Source organism: Ursus arctos, unplaced genomic scaffold (assembly GCF_023065955.2).
Source record: "Ursus arctos isolate Adak ecotype North America unplaced genomic scaffold, UrsArc2.0 scaffold_9, whole genome shotgun sequence".
NCBI classification, from domain to species: domain Eukaryota; kingdom Metazoa; phylum Chordata; class Mammalia; order Carnivora; family Ursidae; genus Ursus; species Ursus arctos.
The window spans coordinates 57,407,340-57,417,820 of NW_026623111.1; positions in this window are offsets into that span (position 1 = coordinate 57,407,340).

Genomic DNA, 10,481 nt, shown 5'->3' on the forward strand with positions numbered 1-10,481 from the left:
TGAAAGTTCCAAACTTCTAATCTCTGGGTTGATTCTCCTGGCAACCAGCCCCCATCATCAAGTCCTTCCCAAAAATCACCTTGTTAACATAACAAAGATACCTTTTGGTTGTCATCACTTGGGAATGAGGATGAAGACCAAATATATACTTCTTGCTAGAAACCACAATATCACAGTATCCATAATAGTGGTGATAAATACTGGTGAGCTCTACATCCAGAAAAAATGTAGTTCGATACCAATTTGAATATACAGCCTGGTGAGATCCGAGAAATATAGGATTACACATTAAAATAGAAATTTTTAGTCTTAATTTTAGCTGAGGTCCCCAAAACAATAAATACTACCTATGTGCCACCTCCATAGTGTGCCACCATGAAGGCTAAAAAGGCAATTCTGAAAGCCAATTTTGTGACCCTTAACTGATCATAGGCTTTAGCTTATTAAAAAAGAGGTTGGAGAGGCAGAGAAAAGTATGGGATATTGGCAGACTGTGCCGTGTGGGATACTGTCACTGTGCTTTGAGCTCCCATTTCATGGGCATAAGGAAAACCTGCCTTCTCCAGACCTCAAGTCAGGAACCACTCAGAGAGTGAGGAATGTGGCCAGCTATCTGAACACAGCTGAGAATATATGGAGCTTGAGACAGTACCTAGTTACTGCTCTGATAGAGAAGTAAAAGTGTAGTGGCTGCATTGGGGTTGGCAGGTGTTCCCAGAGTTTGTTGGGGCAAAAAAAGCATGAATATTTCCTGTAGATGAGATGTGGGTCATGCACAAGAAAGCTGGTTTCTTAGAAGTTTTCTTAGATCTTATCTAAGAAGACTATCTGAAGGTCCAAGGGGACCTCAGCAGAAAAAATCTAGAAGGGTATCACTAGGTCCCTAGTGGTAAAGGAAGGAGTCATAGCAATTAAATGAAAGAGTTGCCCTGCCTTGTGCCAAATAGATTCAGGCAAGAAACCATAGTAAGTCTTCAGTTCTTCACTTGGTTTGGACATATTAAGTCCTGAACCGAGACTGCATTTTGGGACAAAATGGTAACCAGAAAATTCATAGGCCTTGGTTTAAGTTTCATTTCAGTGGATGGGTAAGAGTTATTTAAAAAAAACCCTTAAATTGGGCTTGAATGACTTGCACAGAAGGTAAATTAGGCTATTTTCTCATTACAGTCCACAAGTCCTGCTTAGCTAATGTAACCCTTACATATCTATGATATCTTTACATTGCCTTGATTATTACATGAAGGTTTCCCCTCTCAGTTAAACATTTCTGAGATCAGAACATACCCTGCAATCAACATGTATGTTTAATGTTATGGAAAATTATAACCTTTTTTTAATCTAAAAATATGTTATTAGGCTGCTAGTGAGCTTTAGAATGGGAGAAAGATGGTAATACAGCAAAAACACTGATGCCCATTAGCACTCTGTACCCACCACCACATCAGAAACTGCATAGATCATATTTTTATAACGAAATCTGACAGCCTGAGTAAGGATCAGTGGCCTTTCAACTCCTATTTGGGCAACAACCACATTTCTGAAATCCCAAGAACTGCATTACCAGACACCCATCATCAGAAGAGGTGACAAAGTTGTGATCAGCCAAGCTGTCCAACAGAAAGGGCTAGAGAGCCTGGCACTTCCCTAGGCTCCATCACTGACTTGAGCAGCATGACCCCCAGAGAACTCAAATGTCAGCCCCAGCCTGGTGTCTCCAGGCTCAGGGAACAGGGCAGGACAGGATAGCAGAGATTGCCTGGGCACTAGAGATTTTTTTCATGCCAGAGACTGGAGTGACAGTGACAGATGGCCAGAAAGCTACCTGAACAGAACAAATCAGTTTTATCAGATGCTGAAAACGTCAAATGGTTAGATTTTATTTCACAGCTATTTAGACTCGAGGAAACTCTCTTTCTGGGGGAGGAAAACAGTGATGGCAAAGTAAGCTGTTTTATCTCCTCTTAACTAAGTTCTGTCCCCACCCTCAGACTGAGCACTCTCTCTTTCTCTTCCCTCCTGGATGGAGAATCTGTGAGAAACCGATGAGCTGTAGGTCAAGGTTGTGCAATCGATTCTCTGAAAACCAGGAGAGAGAGGCCAGTAGAGGTCCAAGGGACTAATCCCGCTTACTCCCAGTTGATACCAGAACCAAAAGTCAGAAATGCCCCCTTTAAAGTTGGAAAATGTCACAAACGTCTCCAAGACACAGTTATTTGGGGATGAACTACTGAGCCTTCAAACTGGAGAATAGGTTTGGAGCTGGTAGTTAGGCAGTCAAGAAATCCTGTTCTGCCTTGCCTCAGGCATGGCCACAGGCCACAGGGAAGCTTCTGTGTGAGGGAAGATGGTGTCGCCCTTTCTCCTACCATAACAAAATGGACTCCAGACTCCCCAGCACCATCACGTCCCTGAGCACCCACATGTCGCGGAAAGTCTGGGCTAGGACGTGTCCAGTGTTTGTTGCCTCTCAGTCCCAGACCACACTTTTCTTCAGTCACATATGTTGACAAAGAACCAGCTTCTTTCTTTCCACCTGCACACCTCTGACTGGACTGCTCTCCTCTGCCATTACGTCTCACCCATTGAGGGTGAGAAACATCCCTTCCACCCTTACAAATATCTGTAACTTATAATTCGGGCTGAAAGGATTGGGTTTTAGTCCTTTTTCTGCCACAATACCTCTGGCCTCCTTTTGCAAAATTGACATCCCCTGCCCAGAAAACTTCTATATGTTGACAAAGTTTCTTTGCCTGATTAAACTTTAATCAGGCTCTAGAATCTTCCTAAGCCCATATGTACATTTCCTTGTAAAACTAGTTTCAGCAAGAACCCTGCTAATTCAGTTCTACCAGAACTCCCCACCCTGGATATCTGATCAGGTTCCTCATCCTCCAGCATCCTCGGGTGATGTCTGATCCCTCTGGCCTGAGTTTAGCAAGAGTCCCACCATGTCTGTTTAGCCAGCAATCCCCCTTTGCCCTTGATGTTTCCACTTAGTGATTTTGCATGAACTGACCTCCACCACGCTCCTCCTCGGCTATAAATTCCCACTGGCCCATGCTGTGGTCAGGCTTAACATGATCTCTCTCTTCCACTGTAAAAACCCATTACAGTAGTTTCTACACCTATTGCAATGGTGCTGAATAAAGTCCACCTTACCATCTTTAACAAGTGTCATTGAATTTTTTTCTTTAATAATATCAACAACTTCTGTGGCAGGAGTGTTAATACTCTGAATGCTTTAAACTGCTGTGGATTTTGTTTCTCCCATAGACCATGTTTTCTAGTAACCATTCTATCATCGTATCTTTGGGAAAGGGTGGGAAGAGCATATTCCACTTTGAAAATGAATAGAAATAGGCACAGGGATGGAAGGGAAGTACAAAAAAGCCCAAACAGCCCCAGCCCGGGGACATGTGAGAAGAATGGACAGAGTGGAAGTGGGAGTCAGTCTTGTGTGCCTCGTGGTGGCCCTAGAACACCTCAGGCAGAAAACCTGGTAGTTAGAGTATATACTTTCATAGGGAATCTGAGGGCTAGTGGATTCTGTACCCTGTTCCTTTGGGAATTCTGGAGAAGACCAAACTCTAGCGTGACCCTGTGGAAACAGTAACACGATACCAACAGAGCAGAGTAAAAATGATAGTACAGAGTACTTAAAGAGATACAGAAAGGGTCTAAGCCAGCACACCAGAGTCTTAGGGTCTCATGTAGCAGAGGGGACTGAGAAAAAACTCAGCAGCCCAGCAGCACCATAAAGCCTCGAAGCTGCTGTTGAACTGAAGAATGGTTCTTTCCCACCGTCAGCCCCTCACCCAAGAAAGCAATCACAGGAGTTTTCTAATGTGGCTTCCCTCCACGTCTAATTTATCCATCCACCAAAATGGCCATGTGTAGTAGAAGACTGATAAGCCACGTAAGACTAACTCCTTACTTAATCCTTCCAACAGGAGAAAAGACAGTTGGTCTTCCTGGCTGGGGTTATCACGATATTAATCCATTGAGGCTCTTTTTCTGTACCTCATCAGAAAGGCGACTGAGGAAGGAACTGTGTAGGAAGATCGGCAGACATCTGTGATTTTGTGAACAGGAGCACATCAGCTTTTAATTCTCCTGATAAACTTTAGGCACATAGGTCTAAGTGTTAGTTCTCATTCCTTCTGATCCAAAATAGAAAATAAAGAAACTCAATCTTCTTTGGACACCTGAATGGTAGAGCAAGAAAATCTGTGACTTCTTTTTATGTTTGCCAGGAAAAATAAACTGAGCTCCACTTAACCAAAAATCTTGCCACAACTAGATAGTCCTTTTTTAAAATTTTTTATTTGTTTTCCTTGTCAGAGAATGGTCATTGGGATGGTCATTAACTGAGATGGGACATATAGGAGAAATAGCAGAGGTGGGAGAGGGAAGGATTGTGAGTTGTGTGGAAACAGAGGTTCATTCTTGTCGTGTTTTTATGTCTGAAGTTCATATAAGAAGTCTGAGCTAGAAAAGCAGATTAGTAAAACCATCTGCGTAGAGATCATTGTTGAAGCTATGAAACTGAATGAAATTGGCCTCAAAGAGAGGATAAAAAGAAAAAACTAACCTTGTGAGGCACTTTTATTTCAGGGGCAAATGGCAAAAGATGAGCAGCAGCGAGGTGAAGCCCACAGGAGTCATGGACAGCAATGGCAAAGAGCTCTAAGAAGACCACACTGAAACTGTTCTCATAGTTCACTTCCTATCCTCACAGGGACAGAGAAGATGGAATTAGACCGCCTGCTAAGATTGAGGGACGAAGGGCCGCTCTTGTGGGGGAAAGCTTAAAAAGGAATCATAAACGAAGCAAAGTATTGCTGGACACCAGAGAAGATGCAGCTGAGATCATAGCGTGAAGCTCTAACATGTCAAATGGGACTGATTCCTGTTGACTCCCCTACAAGCCACCAGGAAAGTGTCTTTTTTTAGGAGAGCGAAGTGTATTAGCCTCCAGGAAGAGAGAAGAGCACCTTGATAGAATCCGAGCAGCACGTTGGCAGAGGGAAGTGAGAGGACGATATTGAGAGGATTTAGAACCTGGCTGGGTGATTTTTAGTCAGGTTGGGATTATACAGAGTTATGACATAATAGATTGGGAATGACGTACCCAGTGAGGCAAGGGTCTTGAAGCAAATTTTTATGGTCAATCTGTCAGTCTTATTTCTCAGGAGCAAATATTTCCTGGAACAAGGAGCTAAGAGATTCTGTACTTGATCTCGGAATCATTAACCAAAGGGACAGGAAAGTATACCAAGTTATTTTTTAGCAGAGGAACAGGAAATGGTTTTGGTTTCAGTTCTCATTGTATCATTTTCTCTGGAGACAGCAAGAAAGGAGCAGGAGTAAAAGGGAAAACGTGTGATTACTCAGAATTAAGAACTGACAAGTTGGTTTACAAGTAATGTAAACCTATTAAAGAGAACACAGCTGAAATAGCAGAGCATTGAGTAGGAAGATAGGTGAAGACCAGGAAGAGTCCAAAGTCTAGTAGAAAGAAAAGAGCAGAGGTTGAAGTAACAAATATTAGAGTCAATGAAAGTAAGAATTTGAAAACCTCCCATGATAGCAGGGTGAGTTGAGAAAGGATAACAACATATTTTTAAATATGAGGGGTGGGAGTGCCTGGGTGGCTTAGTTGGTTAAGAGGTCAACTCTTGGTTTCAGCTCAGGTCATAATCTCAGGGTCCTGGGATCAAGCCCTGCATCAGGCTCTGCACTGCATGGAGTCTACTTGAAATTCTCTCTCCTTCTCCTAACTCCCCTCTCCCCACTTGCGTGCACACGTGTGCTCTCTCTCTTTCTCTCTCAAATAAATAAATAAATCTTTAAAAATAAATAAAATAAAAATAAAGAAAGAAAGAAATATGAAGGGTGAAAACATGATTTCTAACACTGTTACTAATTACAGGTAATAGGTTCCCTTAATTATACCAATATTTATAGAGTAACCTAGGATAAATGATTCTCTTGTCCTTTTCACCAATTTTCTGATTGGTAAATTCATTCTTGGGCTTTAAAACTAGTTCAAATCTCATCTCTGTGAAGCTATTCTGCCTTTCCCAGGTATCTCCCCTGAAGAATCTCACCACACTCTGTCCAGACCTCCATAGCGAATCCCATCACAATACATAAGTATATTGTTCACATGTGCAAGGGAACCGAAAACTACATTGCTTTTTAAAACCAAAACTGATTGCAGACACTTCTGTCCCTGAGGGAGTGGCAAAATTTCTTTGTAGAGTCTTCTATTTAACAAAAGAGATTCACAGTCCACCATGCTGTGACCTCTAGAGTGTGATTTGGAATGGTCCAATGAAATTAAAAATAAAATCATTTTGCATTTAAAATGGGCAGGAGTTGGGGGGATTGGAAAAAGATCAATGGGGGAAATGCAAGGAGACTATTAAGAGAACAAAGGACCAACATACACAGGGGCCAGTGGAGTGAAATCGGCCAGCTGCCAGTAATGAAGGTGGCCTAAGAGATTCTAAAAAGAGAGTAGGGTAACATTCACATTTAATTACTTTCCATGTGGTTCTTTGTCACTATATGACCCCAAATCTTTAATAAGGTGCACTAATGCATGAATGCGTGTGTTTTGCAAGAAATCAAGGAAAGGGTGCTGAACTGCACATCTGGATCTGTTCAGGGCATAGAAAAAAGAACAGCCATAGAAGGGGAGGTACAAGGAAAGTTAAGTCATTGAAGTCATCAGGAAATTGGAGTGAGGAGACCAGGAGAATGTAAGCCCATGGAATTTAAAAGAACAATGAAATCTTGCCAAGGGTGATGTGTTTCTCCTGTGATGTGCCATAAGTATGTGGACGATTTTCCTTAAATATCTAAGGAAAGGGGTTCCCAGCTGCCGTCCCAGATATATGTATGACTATATAAACATCCCACTTGCCATATGTCATACACTGACATATGTATAACATACAGTGGGTGGTCCATAAGTATTTGTTAAATAAATAAATTAAAACACATGGATTAAAAACATTTCTATTTTATTAGGGCTAGGAGATTAGATAGTTTCTTGCTGTTGTGAGGAATTACCAAAAAGCAGGAGATTGTGTCTTACATTTCACGTTCAAAGACTTACAATAGAAAAGGGTCTCATATATCTACATGTCATGTTTTACTTTTGAAAAGTATGAATACAAAGAAAAGTATGACTAACAAAACTGGGAAGGTAACAGTGCAATTATTGAGAGAAGTTAAAGTGTAAAGGGAAATGAAATCCTTACGGAAGAATATAGGAGTATGCAGCGATTGTAGGAATAGGAAAGAAATAATGACCAAGTTGACAAGCTTAGCCTTGACAGTACAGTGCTACTTAGGTAATTAATTCTTACATCATCTCTGTAAGGCAGAGAGCAGCAACATGTATAACAAACAGGAAACCAGAGGCCAAAATATATATATATATATATATATATATATATATATATATATATATATATATATATATATATATATATATATATATCAGATCAAACCAGTGTATAATATTCAGCAAATCAGTAGTGGTGTCCAAAGTTCAGTTTCCTTTTTTAACATTGGCAGTGAGGAAACCAAGACTGCAAAGGAAGAGCACTTTCAAAACTCGGAAGATTCTCTGCCAATCCCACTGGAATTACAAAGCCTTGTTGGTATTTTATTTCAATACCCATTTCCGGGCTAAAAGAAACCATCACTGTCATATACTTGCTGTTGCTTTTAACATTAACCTTTTGGAAATTTTCTGGTAACACTGAAGGCCCTCTAGAAAATTAAGAATCACTACAATTAGTAGTAAATTGTAATTTAAAAATAATAGATAGAAACTTGCATTTTATATACCTAAATCATTTTTCCCATACCATTCTGATGGAATTGCAAGCAATAAACCTTGCTTCAAAGACTTAGATTTATAGGCCACATTTATAATATTAAAGCACTCTTCCAGACTAAAGCAGAAAAATGGAGATTAAAGCAATGTGGTTTTTTCTTTATTTATAGAATCAAGGCAAGGAGAGCAAATTTAAGATGATAGAAAGTGCTGTCGACAGAGTAGATGTGAAGTGTGAGGATTACTTCAAGCCATGAAATCGCTCTATTTAAATATGTAATTTCAGTGCCAGCTAGCTGAACAAAGTAGGGAGAAACAGACTAAATTTAAAAGTAAAAAACTTTATTTTTTTTAATTGTTAGAAGTTTACGCAGCATACACAATATATAAAAGCCATACAGACTGCTTTATGGGATAAAATGTTACTGGAATAATTATTAGAATATTCAATAGAAAAGTACAAAATCTTTATTCTACTCTCCTGGAAAAATCAACAGTGCTTGCACTTCTCATTTTTGAAAAAGGATTTATAATACTTAGCACCAGATGATTTTTGCAAAGTGCTTTTAGAACCTGGGTAAAGAGATTGCTCTCAAATATAAAGCACTGAACATTTTTTCCCTTTCTTTTCTTATTGTAAAAAATAAGGACTCCATCCAGCCCATCAAGTCATTTTACAAAGCCAAACAAATCACCTATTTTCTTCCCCTTCATATTTTCCAGAAGATTTCTAGGCTATTTTTCAGAAACCACTTTTCCTTCATTTTAACAAAAGAACCTTCCTTCCTATCCTCACAGTTGCCTTGCACTGCACGTCTGAGACTGACTTTATAATCTTACTACTTTTATGCCCATTGTTACATAGGTATCCTAAAACAAAGCTGCTATTGACTGAAAACTGTAAAAATAAGTGAAGGCTGCTGAGACCAGAAAAAACAAGGGTACTTGTTCAGAGTTGACAACGTTACGGTAGTCAGCCATCACTTGCATTTAGCAGAAACTCAAAGGTGAACAGAGACGTGAATAAGCTTGATAGTAAAAAACAAAAGGGAAGATTTCAGGTATGATCTGATTGGAGGTGGTTGACGCTGGGAAGCTAGAGAGGGAAAACTAAAAGCCAGGCATCAAACACAATTTTGGAGGGGACCATATTTGGCTGTCTCTGATTGGTCCTGAGTTAGAAGCAGAAGCAAAAAATAAGTAAGCAAGCAGCCATTGAGAATGCCCTGCCCATTGGAGCAGTTGTAAGTTGACTTCCCGAAATGGTTGTTACAGAAGTTGTGGTTTGGCTTCCTAGGCTATAAGCTGCAGAATGTGGGCCAGAGTTCTATTGTCATATATGGTATGGTCTGGCCACTGTCTGTACATTCAGTCTCTCTTCTCCCTTTTTGGTTGGCATCTTCCTGTGAGAGGTTAACCAATTCGTGGAAGGTTAGAGGCCCAATCTTCACTGCTCACAATTCTTAAGTCAACTTCCTTTTCAACTGTACAGCAGGATGGTCTTGATCTTTTGTTATCAGGGCAATCATCTGATGAGAGATTGGTTGCTCTGGGCAAGGATGCGATGGGGCAACATAATGACTATTGTGACAAGAACAAGAACAATTAATAGCTCCTACAAAAGGCATGGAAACAGGAATTCCAATTGTCCAACTCAGGCCAAGAACAAATTTCATAGACCATGAGGACCAACCTTAGAGAGACAAGTAGTTTTTCATTATGGTGATGTATAACCTGTTCTGCCATGTCCAATCATTGATACAAGTAGAGCAAGAATGAGCAATGGCACAGATGCCACCATGACTAGCCCACAAGAAATCTAGAGCAATGGTGTTCGCCAATGAGTTGAGACTGACCTGTATTCCATCTAAATCAGAGATGGTATCATTAATAACTTCTGCCCAAGTTAATGATAAGTTTCTCATGGTCTTTTCCATTTTTATGATTCCCACAGGTGGGAACACTGATTTGATTGTTTGCATAAACGATGAGTCAGTAATTCCCCAGGTAGAAGACCTGAATAATTCAGTGTGGCAGTGTTTTGGAGCTTGTATCTGAATCAGAATTTCCAGCCTTGATTTATAGAATTAAGGTCTCTATGTACAGACAAGTCTCAGAGTACTAGTCCTAAAGTGTACGAGGTGCTCGCTGAGGCAAACAGGACTAGGCATCCTGCACACAAAGAAAGTAGTATCCAGTAAGGGCACATAGAGAGCTGGGAGAAAAAAGGAATGGTTCATGACAGAAGGTCAGAACCAAGGTCTTACATTAGTTGTGTTACATATTTGGATCTCAGTGAGTCTCTTGCAATGGCAAGTATTTGGTACACCACCATTTGAATTTTGTTAAGTTCAAATTTAACATAACCTTGGTTTTTATCAGTAGATTGCAATAGTTATTTTTTTCTTGAAGAGAGTGACATAGCAAGGTCATAGGTAAAGTTGTTTAAGGTCATTTGCCCATGTTTAAGGTGCCAGTGGAAATGTCATTGGTTATAATTTCCTATGACCCCATTTGATGAAACCAGAATTTACCAGTAGTTATGGGGATAGAGTAATAGATGAAACTTCCAGCAGTCAGTAAGAAGGGAAGCATGGAACGCCTGGGTGGCTCAGTCGTTAAG